This window comes from Vombatus ursinus, unplaced genomic scaffold (genome assembly GCF_900497805.2).
Source record: "Vombatus ursinus unplaced genomic scaffold, bare-nosed wombat genome assembly UNPS02014799.1, whole genome shotgun sequence".
In the NCBI taxonomy this organism is placed as follows: domain Eukaryota; kingdom Metazoa; phylum Chordata; class Mammalia; order Diprotodontia; family Vombatidae; genus Vombatus; species Vombatus ursinus.
This window is the reverse complement of record NW_020954577.1, coordinates 13,788,586-13,805,033: the sequence shown is the minus strand read 5'-3', so window position 1 is coordinate 13,805,033 and position 16,448 is coordinate 13,788,586.

Genomic DNA, 16,448 nt, shown 5'->3' with positions numbered 1-16,448 from the left:
CAAAAAATCCTGTGAAATGTATCTGATATGCACAATCACCTCTGACGGCATAGAGGTTCTTTGTTTTGCTTATGTAAGAACTAAAGACACACAAAGACAAAAAACATGCTGTGAAAGGTGGTACAACTGTGCAGTATTTTAAAGCAACAAAAAGTCTGTGCTCAACATAGCATCAGTCAGAGACAAAATAATTACTGAACAACCCAATTATTATCCAGTTTCCACCTTAATTTAACTCAGCAATTATCCGCGCTTACGCATTCCTTTTATCACTTAAAGGTTTAAGTCACAATGAAACTACCAAAATAAGTATCTGTAGAAAGCATTTCTTCCTGTTGATTCTTTGGGTGCCCTCTTCTCTTCTCCCCATGCCCTCCAATGCTCACATTCTACTGGTCTCAGAGAGATTTAATGCCCATGAAAAGAAATGGGCACACATGAGATCATATATGCCAGGTATTCACCATCTGACTTTGTTGAATAAATGTCTATTTTGCTCTTTGTTCTTTAGAAAGTCACTGGAGTGTGAAATAGCTTCTAATGGTGTTTGTACTACAGAAATGTGGCAGTCATGTTTGAACCCCCAGACTCCCACAACCAGGGAACTGTCAGAGAAGGCTCATGAAGATTCCTTACCCAGCCCATTCTCTCTCTCTGTCTCTTTCTGTCTCTGTCTCTCTGTCTCTCTGTTTCTGTCTCTGTCTCTGTCTCTCTCTGTCTCTGTCTCTGTCTCTGTCTCTCTCTCTCTCACACACACACACACACACACACACACACACACACACACACTTCTCAAAGGCAGTGAGTGTGGTATGGTGGAAAGAGCCCCAAGTTTCAGGCCAGCACACCTGGGTTCCAGATCCAGCCCTGCCATCAAGTTACCTTGCGCCAGTCACAGCCACATAATCTCTCTGGGCTGAACAAGATGACTCATTGAGTGTGTTTTAGCTTGAGTTACAGCTGTGTCCAATTCTCCCTCACAACAGAAATTCCTTATGAAAATTCTCTAGTCATTGCCTCCAATTTCTGTGACTGGGGGTATTTACCCTACCCATTTCTTTTTTCCCCATGCCAACCTCCATGTTCCTTCTTGGACAATCCTCTCTTGACATCATGTCACACATCTTTTGGTTAGCTTGATTTCTTTGCTCATTCTCACACTGGATGATATGGGATGCAACTTGTTGAGGGTTTAAGATAAAGATTGGAATATGAGCTTCCCTGACTATTACATGGGCTGCTGCTGTGGGTTCCAGATTTATCCATACAACACTTATTTTTAAGCACCTACCATGTGTCAGACACTGCACTATATGCTGGAAATAGAAGGAGGAAAATCAATTCATCCTTCCCTCAATATAAGCTTCTTGAAGGCCTTTTGATATGTATCTGTTATCTCTCCCAATAGAACGTAAGCTCCTTGAGGGTAAGGGCTGTTTGTTTTACTTTGTCTTTGTGTCTCTAGTACCTAGCACAGTGGGGTGTATGGGTATTCACGCCTCTGGTTGGAGGGCTTGCCAAGCCCTTGTCAGGGCTGTTCATCCACCATTGGGGTTCACCTGTCACCCAGCTCTCACCTGTGGCTCCAAGAAACTGCAGCCTGCACAGCAGCCACACCCCAGTTAACCATCTCTGTAGACAGGCTAAACCAGGCTGAGGTAACCACAGGCCACAAACCCGTCATGATAGTCGGGGGTGTCTACCCAGAGCATGTGAAGACTTCCCCAGGCAGAATGGGCAGATAAGAAGTCACTGCAACAGCCACGAAGGTGGCTTCCTGAAGCAGGCTCTTAGAGCTTGGTCAGACATCAAAGACACCAAGGTCATCCGCTGCATCCAGCCGTCGCCAGTTGTCTTGACTTTTGTCCTGCCACTGGACTTCAGTGACTCCAGAAAGGACAGTGAGGCTGATGATTTTTTGTAAATCTGCCTCACTTAAATCCAATTCACTAGAAACAATCACCTTGTGATGTCACTAGTCCTCTTCAAAAATGAAGGATAAACAACAATAGCGCCCAGCACAGTGCTTGCCCCACTGTCGGCACTTAAAAACACTTACTGAATAACAAGTTGGTTGTAAAGGGCTTACATGTTGAATAGGGGAGTCTTATTCCAGAGGAAATTGAGAGTTTCAGAACTGCTAATATGGAAACCCCTAAATGTGGGTTACACTGGTTAAAGGAATGTGGAGAGTGCCTGGGCATTCAATACTGGGAATTCTGTTTGTGACGGACATTGCTTAAAATGTTTCATGCCAGCTGGGTCTGGGTCTGGCTCTGACTCTAACGGCCCTAAGGTTTTAACCCAGATCTCAAGGTTGCTTGAGAATTCACATTCCAAAGGTATGAACTCACTTAGTTCCTTTTCTTCCAGAGGGTTTTTTCCTCAAGTAACTCACACACTCAACTATTTGGATAGGTGTGACATTGTTAGCAAGTTTCACAGGAGAGAGAATGAAATAGAAGATACCTGTTATTTATTTAACTAAAGGTAAGATCCCCAAGATGAGAAATCTGGTCAAAAGCAGAATATTCTTTAAGTTTACTAATTAAGAAGTAAAAAGAAATCTTTTTTTTACTTCCGTAATTTTATCAGGTTTTTTTTTTTCTTCAAGCATAAACATTGTAAACTAACGAATGTTTTGCTAAGAATTCATGACTACCTGTCGACCCCTTTTCAAAGCTACCCCTGGGTTAAGCTGGGTACTAAATTAAGTGGTACAGATTCACAGAAAAGGAGACCTTTATGAACAAATAAAAGCTGGAACACATAACTGACAAAGCAGCAAAATGCAACAAACTCTTGACTCATTTTTGTTCATGTCAGTTAATAAGTGAGAAATAACTGCAGTTAGTTAAAAAAAAGATGAAATGCTTTTTCGAGCAGTAGATATTCAATATTTTGATTTCGAAAGAGATCCTAGCAATTTCAGGAGGGTGAATTCTGCCAAAGAAAGCAATTTCTTGCTTGGCTGGGCTTGTCGCTGAAGGCTGGGCAGATGCTGTCCACCACACTGACAAGAAAGTCCTTCCTCCCCTGCAAGCTCTTCCATCTGTGATTGGCTGGGATGCCCACCACTGAAAATACCACCATATTGAATGAACCTTTAGTAACTGGTACCCAAGGAAGGGTTGTCATGGCAGCATTGTACAACTTGTCTGAGGAAAGGGAGACTGAGATATCATTGGGAAAATGAGGGGTCATTTGGCATTGTGGGTAGAGAGTGGGCCTTGGAGTCCCAGAACTGCCCCTCACATGTGCTGGCTGTGCACCCCTGAGCAAGTAACCTGCTTTCTCATTGTCCTAGGCACCTCTCAAACATTTGATTGACTGATTTCTCCTACAGCTCCTTACACTCGTGAAATCCCAGGTCTAGTCCATAAAACAGGCAAAGATCTACTGTGTAGGGGCTTGACTAAGCCAAGACATCTCCAGGCCTTCTCTTGGCCTCTACCCATATTCACCAACCTCACTGTGTTGTTAAAGGGGATAATGAGATAATATAAATAAGGTACCTCCAAAAATGTAGAGGCAAGGTCCTTAGGCACTTACACCAGGTATTCCAAACTGCAACAGGACTTTGAACTTTGGTGGCCTTTCTTCTGCAGCGCTCTAAGGATACTCTAGGGAGGGTGTCTGCAAGCATTCCCACTTCACAAAAGGAGAATGTAGGTCACAGCACATTAGAGGCATCTGCCTATTGGCTGCCAGAATCAGGTCTCAGGTTATCCTAACTCCCTGAGGGCAGGGTAGTTTTTCAGCTTCCCTTCCTGTTCCTAGTGCCTAGTGGCTGCTTATTGAGAAAAAGAATTCTGGTTTATTTCCCTAGACACGGAAACTGAATCATCAGTCTGGGGCTGGAAGGGACCAGGGAGTTCTTCCAGTCCCCACTCCCCCTTTTTATGCAGGAGGAAACTGCAGCCAGAGTCGGAGCCCTTGCTCAGGGCCACACAGAGAGGAGTTCATGGCTTTTTTCAAACCATGCTAAGAAAGCATTTACAGAATGAAGTAACTCCTATGTGCCAAACGCTGTGTTAGCAAAGACAAAAGTCAAACAGTCCCTACCCTCAAGGAGCTTGTATTCCAGGAGGGTTAGAAGTCAACACAAGATGTATATAGAGTCAATACAGTTCAGTAATTTCTAGAGCGAGGGTACTGGCAACTGGAAAGCAGAGAAGACCTCCTTTTGGGGCTGAACCTCAAAGAAGCTAAGGCCTCTGAGAATCAGAGGTGAGGAGCAAATGCACCCCAGACATGAGGGATGGCCTAGGCAAAGGCAATGAAACAAGACATATACTATCCCATTTGAGGGTCCTCAAGCTAAAGAAATGGAGGATGGTTAGTCTAAAGAGGAGAATCCTTGGGTGGAGACATGCTAATGTTTCTTCAAGTAGGGGATGGACCTTCATAGAGGAGAGGAATCAGTCTTGCTCTGAGAAGACCCAGAAGGCAGACCTAGGAGCTGCTCATGGGTGGAAGTTATAGAGGCAGATTTGATGCAAAGGCTGACTTTCTAGCTAGGAGAACATACAAAAATGGAGAAGAAAATGGATTCCCTCTCCCTGTGGGCCTTGGAGTAAAGACAGGAGGACTTTGTACAGAATAATCTTACCGAGTTATAGCCTCCGAGGTCCACTTCCAGTCTGAGAGTCAATGACTCTATTCTTGGGATTTTGTGACCCTGGACATTTTTGTGTAATACTTCAGCAAACTGCTTTGAGATTTAGAAACATTTCTTATACAACTTTATCTGAAATCTCTGTGATCTGTGGTCAGCGGTATAAGAATGATTGGGGGGGGGAACCCTAGCAAAGATTATAGGTTGAGCTAAATTGCCTGCCAATATCTGTATAGTGGCAAGAATTTATTTGCAATTCAAGGCCTTTTTATCTATAAGATCCTGGGGTTGAAAGCAGGAAACTAAACGCTTCTGCAGGAAACAAAGACTTTCAGTGTGTAACCTTTGAATGAAGGTCAATTTGGAGTTTTTTAAAAAGGAACTTTTGTACAGAAGAATGGAGTCAGTGTTTTCTAATGGAACCCTGCCAGGCTAGTGTGGGTAGTATTGGTCCCAGATTGATAAACTACCCCTTTATCTTTAGTGAGAGTTTTTAAGTATTTATTTTTTTTAAGTAGTAAACTTTTTGTTTAGAATAGATGATGGCAAATGTATTCAAAGATGTCGGTTTCAACTCGTTATTTTCAGCCTTGTGTTAGGTGTACAACATCTTAGCTGACAATATAATCTTCTAATTTGATGCTTTAATGAAATTAGCTTGGCCTCCTTGACTAAAGACAGACTAGCAATGATTAGGAAGTTAATTTAGATGACGTCGCAATAGAGCCTTCAACAAATTATAATTTCACATCTTTTGGTCTTAAAAACAATGGCACCAGCTTGGGTCCTAGGAATGTGGGCTGGGTTAAGCTAATTAGTAATTTGAAAGTCCTTTGGAAATACCAAGCACTCATCCAGTGGGAAGGGTTGTTATTATAAGCTCCTTGGAAGTTTAGCTATAGGCAGCCCCAGTTTTTAATCATTAACTTGGAATAATTATAGCAGCACCTACCCCAGAAGTCATCTCCATACTGCAGTTAGCTGAGTTTGAGGTGTCCTGGTGTTATGACACTTTGCCCAGTTTTCATCTCTCTTATTGCGATGATTCTGATCCAAAGAAAATGGCAAAATTCCATGCTTGGCATTATTCAGCTACCACATGGGAGATACAGGATCAGATTAAATTGCCTTCTCGGAGCAGGTAGGGACCGCAGATAGGCCTTCCTGGGACTGGGAGGCAACCCATCGTCCATACAGCTGCCAAAATAACCCTACTAAAGAAAGTACAGGACTGACCATGTCACTGGACTTCCTACGGGTCATATGGTAGAAAGCCAACTCTTTATTTTGGCATTTAAAGTCCTTGACAATCTGCGCCCCCCCTCCCTTCCAGCTGTATGTCTCATCTCTCCCTTCACACACTCTCCATTTCAGCCATACTGCTCTACTAGATGTGCCCTGACTCAGCAGTCCGTTTTCCCCATCCATGTCTTTGTCCAGCCTGGCCTCTACATCTGGCAAGCAGTCTTGCCTCCTTTCTGCCCCTTAGAGAAGAAGTTAGTGTACTGTAACGAAGGCCAGGACACTGAACTCGAATCAGGAAGACAAGGCTGGAATGCTACTTGTTAGCCATCACTTAATGAGTAAGATACTTAACCTTCCTCGGTCTCAGTTTCCTTATCTGTAAAATCAAAGCTAATAATGCCACTTCCCTTACAGGGTTATTGTTGCTGGGAGGCATCATTGAAATGAAATAATATGGAGAAAACACTTTTGCAAGTCTTAAAGTTCCTTATAAATGTCAGTTCTTATTATTATCTTATGTATTGGACTGTTGGCTTCCTTCAAGGCTCATCTCAAGTGACACCTCCTGTAGGAAACTCTCCCTGATTTCCTCCAGGTGTTAGGACTCCCTCTTCAAATTATCCTGTATTTATCTCTCTCTTTTCCAGTTGCATGCGCTAGTAGGAGATAAGCTCCTTAATTTTGTTGTTGCTGTTCAGTCATTTCACTCATGTCTGACTCTCTGTGACTCCACTGGGTTTTTTTTTTTTTTGGCCAAGATACAGGGGTGGTTTGCCATTTCCTTCTCCAGCTCATTTTGCAGATGAGGATACTGAGGCAAAAGGATGAAGTGACATAGGCAGCAGCTCTGCCTTGATTTTGTCTTTGTACCCCCAACACTTATCACAAGGCCTTGCATACAGCAGGTGTTTAATAACTGGTGGCTGAATTAAAATTCATGTGGCCCATTTCACCCTATGAAGTTTCACCCAACATGGAACATTCTGTTTTCCTGTGACTCAGGGCACTCTAATGCCATTCATAGGTGCTCAGGAATCTTTTCTTTCTGTCACTCTCTTCAACCTTAATATCACAACTCCAACAAGCCACATGAAGCTAATGCTATAGAATAATATAAATACGCAGTCCTAGGTAGGAGCACAAAGGGAGGGGAAGACCCCCAATGACTGGCATTGATGGAGCATTTCTCAAAGTTTTGTGTGTGATCTCATTTGGGCCTCCCAAGACCCCTTCGAGGTAGGCTCTGCAGATGTTATTCTCCTCATTGACAGATGAGGAAACTGAGTCTCAGAAGTAAATGACTTGCCTGGTGTCGTGCTGCAAGTTAGCATCAAAGTAGGGATTTGGTCAGATTTGCAGATGGCTCAAGGCTGAGAGGAATTGTTAGCACACATCCTAAAGGATCTTGACAGGTTAGGACAGTGGCCTGAATCTTCTAGGTTGCAGCAGGGTCTATATAAATGCCAAGACTTGTACTTGGTGTGAACCAGCTCACTGGCCACCCAGCGCAGTCCATATGACCATATGCAGAGGGCCACTGAGGTAGTTCCTCACATGGAAGAGGATGAGGAGTCTGCCTCTGGAAGAATCATTATGATAAAGAATGGAAATGTCTTGGAAAGACTTTGGATCCCATGTGGGCATTCTGGCACCACTATCCAAGTGGTAAGGAGAAACGTTTTTGATTGGCGGGGGTTGCATTCAAAATGCTTGCCTTTGCCTCTTTGTCCATTGAGAGGCCATGCGGTAAGAGGAGAGCCCTTGGGCTCTCTCCCTCTCAGGCCAATATGTGGCTGGTGAATCCTGGTCTTGGTCTTTGTCTCTTAGTTTCTCCTCTTAAGTGGAGATTAATGTGGAGGCTAGGTCAGACTTGAGTTTCAAGGGGTCAAGAGGTCCTGACCCTGAGGTCCTGAGGTCCAGGAGTCCAGGAGTTAAGTCCATGCCAGATTTTGTAGCCAGCCTGGAACTGATTCCCTGAGCAGAGAGAGATGTGTGGTCCAGATGTTCCAGACCTAGTGGGAACTGAGGTTGTGTATGTAGCAGCTGCATACGGTGTGAGCCCACTCTACCCAGAGGTTGAAGTAGTATAGGGAAGAGTGTGTCTCTGAGGTGTTGGGGGGCATTTATATTTCTATTTTGTTATGTCTTTAAGAATTCTTCATAAAATTAGTGTGGAATGGAATGTTGGCTAGCTACTGGTGGTTAACAGTGGGAAGACTGAACCGCAATGATGGTTTGAACAATCCCTCGAGGACATCCTAAAATCCTGATGGGGAGATGTAGCCATCTTTGCCCTAGCAGACTGAGGCCAGAGAGTGCTTGCCATAGGCTCAACAAGTCAATATCACAAGTATAAGATAAGGGGAGCATGGAGAGATAGCAGCCATTATGGACAAAATTTGAGGTATTAGGGGACCGAAGACTCACTGAGTCATCAGTGTAATGGAGAACACACACACACACACACACACACACACACACACACAAGTCCTGCCATCTCAGGCTGCAGGAATAGGGAGGTGAGAATCAGACCTCATCTGGAGTGTTGTGCTCATTTCTGAGAACCAGATTTTAAGAAGGGCAGTGATAAACTAGTGAATGCCCAGAGGAGGGTAACCAGGATGATGATGTTTGAGTGCTGGCCAAAAGAACCGTGGATGGTTACCTTGGAGAGGGGAAAACCAAGGGGACACATCATAGCTGTCTTCAAGGAGGAAGGATGCATTCTATCTGGGCCTAGAGGACAGAACCAGAGCAGTGGGTGGAAATCAAGTTTAGAGTCGAATTTAGGCTTGATATCAGGAAAAACTTCTGAATGATTAGATTTGTCCTAAAGTGAATGGGCTGCTTGAGAGGAAATGAGTTCCCCCTTCCTGGAGGGTTTTAAGCAGAGAGTAGATGACCACTTGTCAACTATGCCACGTGGGGATTCCTATGAGTTGGATTTGATTTCTTCATCTGTGAAATTGGGGCAATAAATTCAGTTACTATGCAAACCTGAAAGTTTGAAGTCAGCCTTAGCTATTATTTTCACCTAGTCTTAACCATTGATTTTACAAATTAGGAGTCAGACTCAGAGAGACTGCTGACCCTGAGTCACAAGGGCTTAAGGGGTAAAGTCCAGATTTGGACAACTGAGGTCTCCCAGCTCCAAGGTCAATGCTCTCTCTACTGCGTCATCTTGTGACTTGCCATTTGGGGTGACCCTTTGCCCCTGAACTCTCTCTTCATTGAATCTACCAAGTTGCCTGAGGTTCTCATACTATTCATGTTTTGAGGTTAAAAAATGGAAGGGCACTGCTAATGTGTACATGTTTTCTTCGTTACACATTAAGGCACAATAGCCTTCCTAATTAGTTTATTGGAATAGCTGGCAAGCTACTTTTAAAGCCCCAGGGACAGGGAGCAACCGGATAGGGAAGTCATTAGAAATGTGCCCTCTTAGTCATCGGTGGCTATAGTGCCATTGTGTATGGTCACCAAGTTTTCTTCTAGCAGTTTGGAACCAGGGAGGGGCATTATAACTCACCCTTCTCCCACCTCACTGCTGCTACTGCTTGAACCCTGGGGCTCTGGAAAGGAAGCCATAATGAGTCCTGGAGCTGGATCAAGGGGGCAGCTTTCTGTTTTCAGTAGAGTTGGACCTCCTTAGTTTAGAACTGACTTCTCCCTCCTCAGAGGGCAGCATTTCCATTGGCTCTCAGATCTGGCTCAGAGCTTGGAATGCAGATCCCTCTGAGGCTGTCTCCAGCCCTGGAGGGATATTGAGGCTCTGGCTACCAGGGCTTTTGCAAGAGGGAGGTTAATTGCATATGGCCTGACTAGACCGGAAGTTGTGGGCAGGACTTAAAAGAGGCCCCGGTCTTCTGAGTAACCTCTTGTCTCCTTTTATCTCCTTCCTGGAGCTCAATATGCCCCAGCTCTGGTCTTCCTCTTTTTGCATCTTTTCCTGTGGTACAAGGCAGACTCCTTTGAGTCTAGGGATGGCATCAATGAGCTATCTATTTCCATGCTCTTTGCAGGAATGCTCATCTGTCCATCTCCTTATGATTACTATTAAGAATAAAATCCTCATTAAAAAAAAAAGATCTGTGATTTCTTAGGGTAGGGAGCTCCTTATGAGAAATTTTATTACCAAGACAGCTCAGCCCCTTCTCTGAGACCTCTAGTCTTAAAGAGGCAGTGTGGAGTAATGGAGGAGAGAGCCAACTTCAGAGATAGGATAGACCTGTGTTCAAATCTTTCCTCTCTCACATCCTAGCTGCATGATCCTGGGCAAATCACTTTACTTCTCTGTCACCTAGGCAATTAAATCTCTGACTTCAATTTCCAGAAGTGAATTTTGATGAATGTGTATATTTTTACAGAGATTGTCATTTCCCTGAAATTTCAAGTGCTTGGAAGTTCTCCTTAATTTTTTTTCTCTCAAATAAAAAAATTTCTTTTTTTTGGATTCAGTTATTCAGGAGAACTACTGTCTATTGCCTAAGAGATCCAGAGTTATTGAGTAGGAAGGGAAGAAGACAGGATGTCCAATGCAGTTGTTTTCTAGGGAGAAGTAGCCTTAAGTTACAATGGAGGAGCGTGTAGCATGGGACACTGGGCAACCCTAGTGTGGCAAGATGAAGGCCCTGGGAGTGGAGTAGGGTGGGCCAACAAAAAGGGCTCAAGACCCTCAGAATCTATCATACCTCTTTCACATTTTGCGTCTTATTGGCCCTGATTGAATCTATTTACGGACTCACATATCGGTATTGATACAAATGTGTAACAATGATTCAGTTGCAATCCATCAATCGATAAGCATTTAGTAGGAGCCTGCTGTGTGCCAGGCGATGATGCTTCATAGCTGAGTCATGTACCTTTCATAGCCTCAGTGTTCTCATCTATAAAATGAAGACAATGGCCTAGATAGTCTACGGGAACGCTTCCAGTTTTAGGCCAATGATTCTGTCATCCTAAGTCTATATAAAATCTATGTTGTTGTTGAGTCATTTCAGTCACGTACAGCTCTCCATGACCCCATTTGGAGTTTTCTTGGCAGAAATACTAAAGTCATTTGCCATTTCCTTCTCCAACATAAGATATACAAAGTTATAAAAAGCAGAGTCAAATGGGAGAGACCACCACCTCTGGGATATTTCATAGCATACATCAGTAGCCTAAAAGAGGGAACTCTGAGTTGTCGATCTCTGAGCAGGAAGAAGCAGTATCAGTGTTAATGTGGTCTGTGACGGGACTACAGTGGCACACAGTTAATGTACCATAAAACCAAGGTTCCTAATGTATCAAGCACTGATTTGGAAATCCCCCAAGTTCATGGTGGGAAATGCAGAGGAAATAAGAGCTGACTGAGGTGCTGATGGGCCCTATGGGACCACCATGGAGCCACAGAGTGTAGGAGTAATGGGAAAGATAATGTGTTTGGTGGACAGGCATGCAGAGCCCTGGGTCTGGGTTTCCCCTCATACCCTTGGGGGAGCATTACCACTGGCATCTGAGGGACAGAAGAAAGAACTAAGTGTGCCCTTATGCTCAGCCAAAGCCTGATACAAGTCTGTGGTTTTGGTGCAAATTTCAAATGAAGAAGGCCAAGTGAAAGTTTAATTCATGACCCAGAAAGGGTATTAAGGAGATAAGGAGGTTTTAGGGGGAGCTTTACCTGTACCACTGAGTTGAAGAAGAAGGGTCTCCCCCATCAAAGAGGACTGAAGTTCCCAGGAAGAGGAAATGGATTTGTTTGCTTGTCCCTAGAGGGGCAATGGCTGTATGTTGCAAAGAGACAACATTAGGCTTGATGGGAAGAAAACATGAATGGGCTGCCTTGGTGGGGGGGTCATATCAGTGAAGACTGGAATAGCCACTTTCATATAAATCACAGAGAAGATTCTTGTTCAGGCTTGGGTTGCACTCGGTAGTCTCTGAGATTCCTTCTGGCTCTGGGATTCTGCAATTCTGTGAAAGCTCTGAGATCGTGGTATCATCCAAGAAGCGTCAGATTTCAGCTAAGGTGGGGAGATGGGAGGGAGAGGTGAAAAACAGAATTAGGCTAAAAATGAGCTTTCCCTCAGAGGAATGAGTGAAATGCAGACTCCACTGAGCCCAGTGGGAGAGATAGTCATGGGAGAAAGTGAGAGGAGGGGGAAGGGTCTTGGTGAGTCTAAGGTTTCAGGAAGAGGCATTACAATGAGAGATTCACAGAATTTGAGAGGGCGCAGGGGCCTCATTGGACTCTAGTCCAACTCATATAAAGGTGGAAGTTGATTCAGTCAATCATTCACCCCATCCCATTTAACTCACGTACCTTAATCAGGTGAAGAAATCTCCGCTGAATCACTCAGTCCCCTCACCTCACTCAAATGAACTAGGTGTGAACAAGGCCTGAACAACACTACTGAGTCAATCAATCAAGCAAAGGCATTAGACTAGATGTGAGAAGTTCTTGAAAGTCAGTGGATGAAATGGAGTGATACTCCATAGGAAGTGCATTGGTATTAACCAAGGAGGCTCCATCATGCCCTGTGAGTCTCCTAGAAAATAGCAGACTAGTTCAGAAGCTGAGATTGGAGGCTTTGGCAGCTCAGTGGTGGGAGCCCTTCTGGCCCAGCCCCTAAGAAGGAATCACTTCGTATACTCATCTAGCAGTGTCCTCCCAAGAGCTGGTGCGATGTCTGAATAGGGAGCTAAGGACAAAGTAGAGACGCTGAGACTCTCCAAGGAGTTTAGCATCGAGCTAGAATGTTCCAAGGGAGAACTTTATGGCTACTTCGTGAAGGGGAGAAAAGGAGCCACGCTCTTCTTTTGTCACATTTCCTCTTTGCATTTGAACCAGCTTTCCCCTGGACTCTACGTGTACTGAGGGGAGACAGTGCCACAGACTCTAGGGAGGATGCTTTCTATGAACTATATTTACCATCCCACCTTAATAAATATTTCTTTCTAAAAACTAACTCTCACTCTGAGTAATTTATCTCAACTGTTCATCACATGGGGAAACACACCAGTAGGCACTTGTGAGCCAGAGCATTAGGACCCTCCCCAACTCCTCATGGGTATCCCTAGAACACTGAGGGGACACGTTGCTGTTTCCCTCTGGGTACCTGACCCTTCAGGGGCAGTGGGGCTGGGGAGGATGAGTCCCAGAGCACGAGAAAGGAATCCTCACTCTTACAGAAACGAGTGGGCCGTTGCTGAGTGAAGAACAGGAAGAAGAAACCAGTGGGTTTAGGGGACTGAGTCAGGAGGTTTCAAGAAACAAGGAGGAGACAGAAGAAACTAATGATGGATGAAGCAGGCATGCGGACAAAATGGAAGAGGAAGGGTAAAGAAGCAAGCATCATGGACATAGACATTCAGATCTGGGCATCACCTTAAAGAGGCAGAGGAGAAGAGAGGATTCTGGGCCTAGAGTTAGATCTGGTCTTAAATCCTTGCTTCACTGGGAGATCAACAGCAAAATTGGTCACCTCCTTAAGCCTCAGTTTCTTCATCTGTAAAATGGGGACAATAGTATTCATAGTACCTGTCCTATAGGGAAAAAGTAACTGAAGTGCTTTGTAAACTTCCCAGGGCTTTAAAAATGGGAGATGTTGTCTCCTTAACTTTCACCTCAGAAATGAGTAAACTGAGGCTTATGGAAGAGAAGTAAGGTGTCCAAGGCCACAAAATGGCAGAATCTGCACTAGGACAGATCTCTGTTATGCCACTCCTTCAAGAAGCTTGTGAAAGAGGCGTAAGAACGTACAATTAAAATGATAACAGCAACAACAATAATAATAGCTTATGTTCATGTTGGGCTTTGATGTTTCCAAAGTGTTTTACATAGATTGTCTCATCGTATTCTCACAACCACCTAGTGAGGGAGGTGCTATTATTATCCTCATTGTGATGGTTAGAATCAGAGAGGTTAAGGTACTTGCCCAGGGTCACACAACTAAATGTCTAAGATGGGATTTGAACACAGGTCTGTCCACTAAGCCACTATATCCCCAAGAGTTATAACAACAACTATAATAATGAATGCTGACCTCCATATGGCACTTTAAAGTCTGTAAAGTGTTTTGCTTTTATCATGTCCTTTGAATATCATAATATTCCTTTGAGATAACTTCTATGATTATTATTGTTCCCATTTTCAGAGGAGGAAATTAAGTCTCAGAGAAGTGAAATCACTTATCTAGGATCATACAACTTTTATGCGTCAGATGCCGACACACAGACACACGATATACCCAGAGACAGGAGATCAAGAATACATGGAGAGGTCACTGTGGGCCGACCTCAGAGCGCTGCCTGCTGGGGTTAATCCTCCAGAGCCTACGCTTGCTGTTCCTGCAAGGCTCATGCCTCCCGCAGAGCTCTGGCTGCACCACGAAGCCCTCAGAGAACTGCAGGAATTTGGATGAGGTGTGATCTAAGAAATGAAAATCCCACAAGCTGCAAGATGATTTTTTCTCCAGGCTACGAGACATTCAATTGTCACGTTTAGATCTGACAAGCGTATCATGATTACTGACAGGGATCCCAGGGGCAGTAGAACATTCTTAGTGTCCTTTCAAGGCCCTGTCACCATTATTCAAGGAGAAAGTTGGCTGAGTTATGCGTGGAATAGTGGACAGTTCTGCGTTAGAGAAACCAAGCTCAGTGATGGAATGAAACCCCAAGTATTTGACCAATTGTTTGAGGAGCAGCTGAAGCTTTCTGGGGCAGTCCAAGCATTCCAAGGGAAAACCAAAAACTAAAAAGAATGAGTAACTGGAGACATTACCCCTAATACTCGTTTTCATACAGGGGGAGTACCTCCGAATCCCAGCATTCCTCAGCAGTCATCTTGTTCAACTATGCCATTTAACAAATAAGGGAACTGAGGCTGAGACAGAGGAAGTGGCTTGCAAAAAGTCACACAGGCTGTAGTTGGCAGAGCTAGAATCCGCACTCAGGTCTTTGGATTCCAAATTCTGCTCTCTTTCCCCTGGGTAAAAGATTTCCCACCATGCCTTTCTGCGACATTGTTTTCACAGCACTGATTGATGCTATTGCTGGCCAGTCATTTTTGCATTATATAAGAAACGGAACCCAAGCCTAACTCTAGGTGGCAGCTTATTCCATCCCTTCTCTGTTCACATAAAAAACAGTAGGTTCATTCAATATTTCCCATGAAAATGTAATTTTGTGTCTTTTTTTCTTTTAAAGACAAATAATTGGGAATCATTGGCTGATTATAAATAAAGGCCACAATGAAAGGTCTGATTTTTAGAAATGGAAAGATTCCTTAAGACAAATGTTGCCAAGAAATCTTATAGATTTTTTCTAAGTGTCTAGGAGAATGGTCCTAGGGCCTGTGCTTGGCCCCGTGCTGTGCTTATCACTTCAAACAATGACGTGCTGAAGAGCCTAGTGGCTTCTCAGGTCTGCAGATGGCATGAAGCTGGGAGTTTCGGTTGACACATTGGGCGCGTTGGGTGACAGAGTCAAGGTCCAAAAAGATCATGTGGAGAGAAGGGTGAGGAGATGGGTGGAGATGAAGGTAAATTTTGTTCATTGAAATAAAAAACTTCATTATAAACCTTTCTTTCTCTTCTCTCTCTCTCTCTCTCTCTCTCTCTCTCTCTCTCTCTCTCTTTCTCTGTCACACACACACACACACACACACACACACACACACTTTGAAAAAATGGAATGGGCTGCCTTGGGGCTTAGTGATTTTGCATGATTGAAGCTCTTCAGTTGAGGCTGTGTGAACCTTTGCCAGGTAGGTAGTGGAGGGCTTTGTGGTCACATATGTGCTGTACTTGATGACCTCCAAGGTCTTCTTATAGCAGACACAAGGAAAGGACAAATCTATGAAAGGAACGATGACAAAACAAAGAATCTATTGAGTGGGGGGGGATTGACTCAGGAACCATCTTTATAGTTTTGTATCAAGGTTCAGTTTTCTTTATAAACAGTAGAAAGTGCTTTGGGAATATGTTTTACAACTCTATTCATTTTCAGATAATACCAAAGATTTTCCAGGATCTGTAACCTCTCAGGGTGGAGGTGGGGGATAAGTGTAGGTTGTCAGGTTGACAAAAGAGACTTTAAAAGAGTTTCTCTTTTGCCTTTCTTTGCTTATCACTGGTGGAGTTATCAGAGGGCTGGTTAGTTAGTCGGTCTATGTGGCTGGCATCCAGGCTTCTGGTGATCAAAAACAATAAAATATTACTGCAAGAGGGTTTTAAAGATTTGTCCAAGGGGCAGCTAGGTGGCACAGTGGATAGAGTACTGGCCCTGGAGTCAGGAGGACCTGAGTTCAAATCCAGACTCAGACAGGACACTTGTGACCCTGGGCAAGTCACTTCACCCCAATTGCAAAAACAAAACAAAACAATACGAGTCCAAGTACCTTATACAAATAAGAGATTCAGAGTAACTCCCAAGACTGCTATCCAAGCCCTACTTTATCCCTTTCTGTTATGTTTCATAGACTATTAGATTATTCAAAAATGAGAGAGAGAGAGAGAGGAGGGAGAGAGGAAGGAAGGAAGGAAGGAAGGAAGGAAGGAAGGAAGGAAGGAAGGAAGGAAGGAAGGAAGGAAGGAAGGAA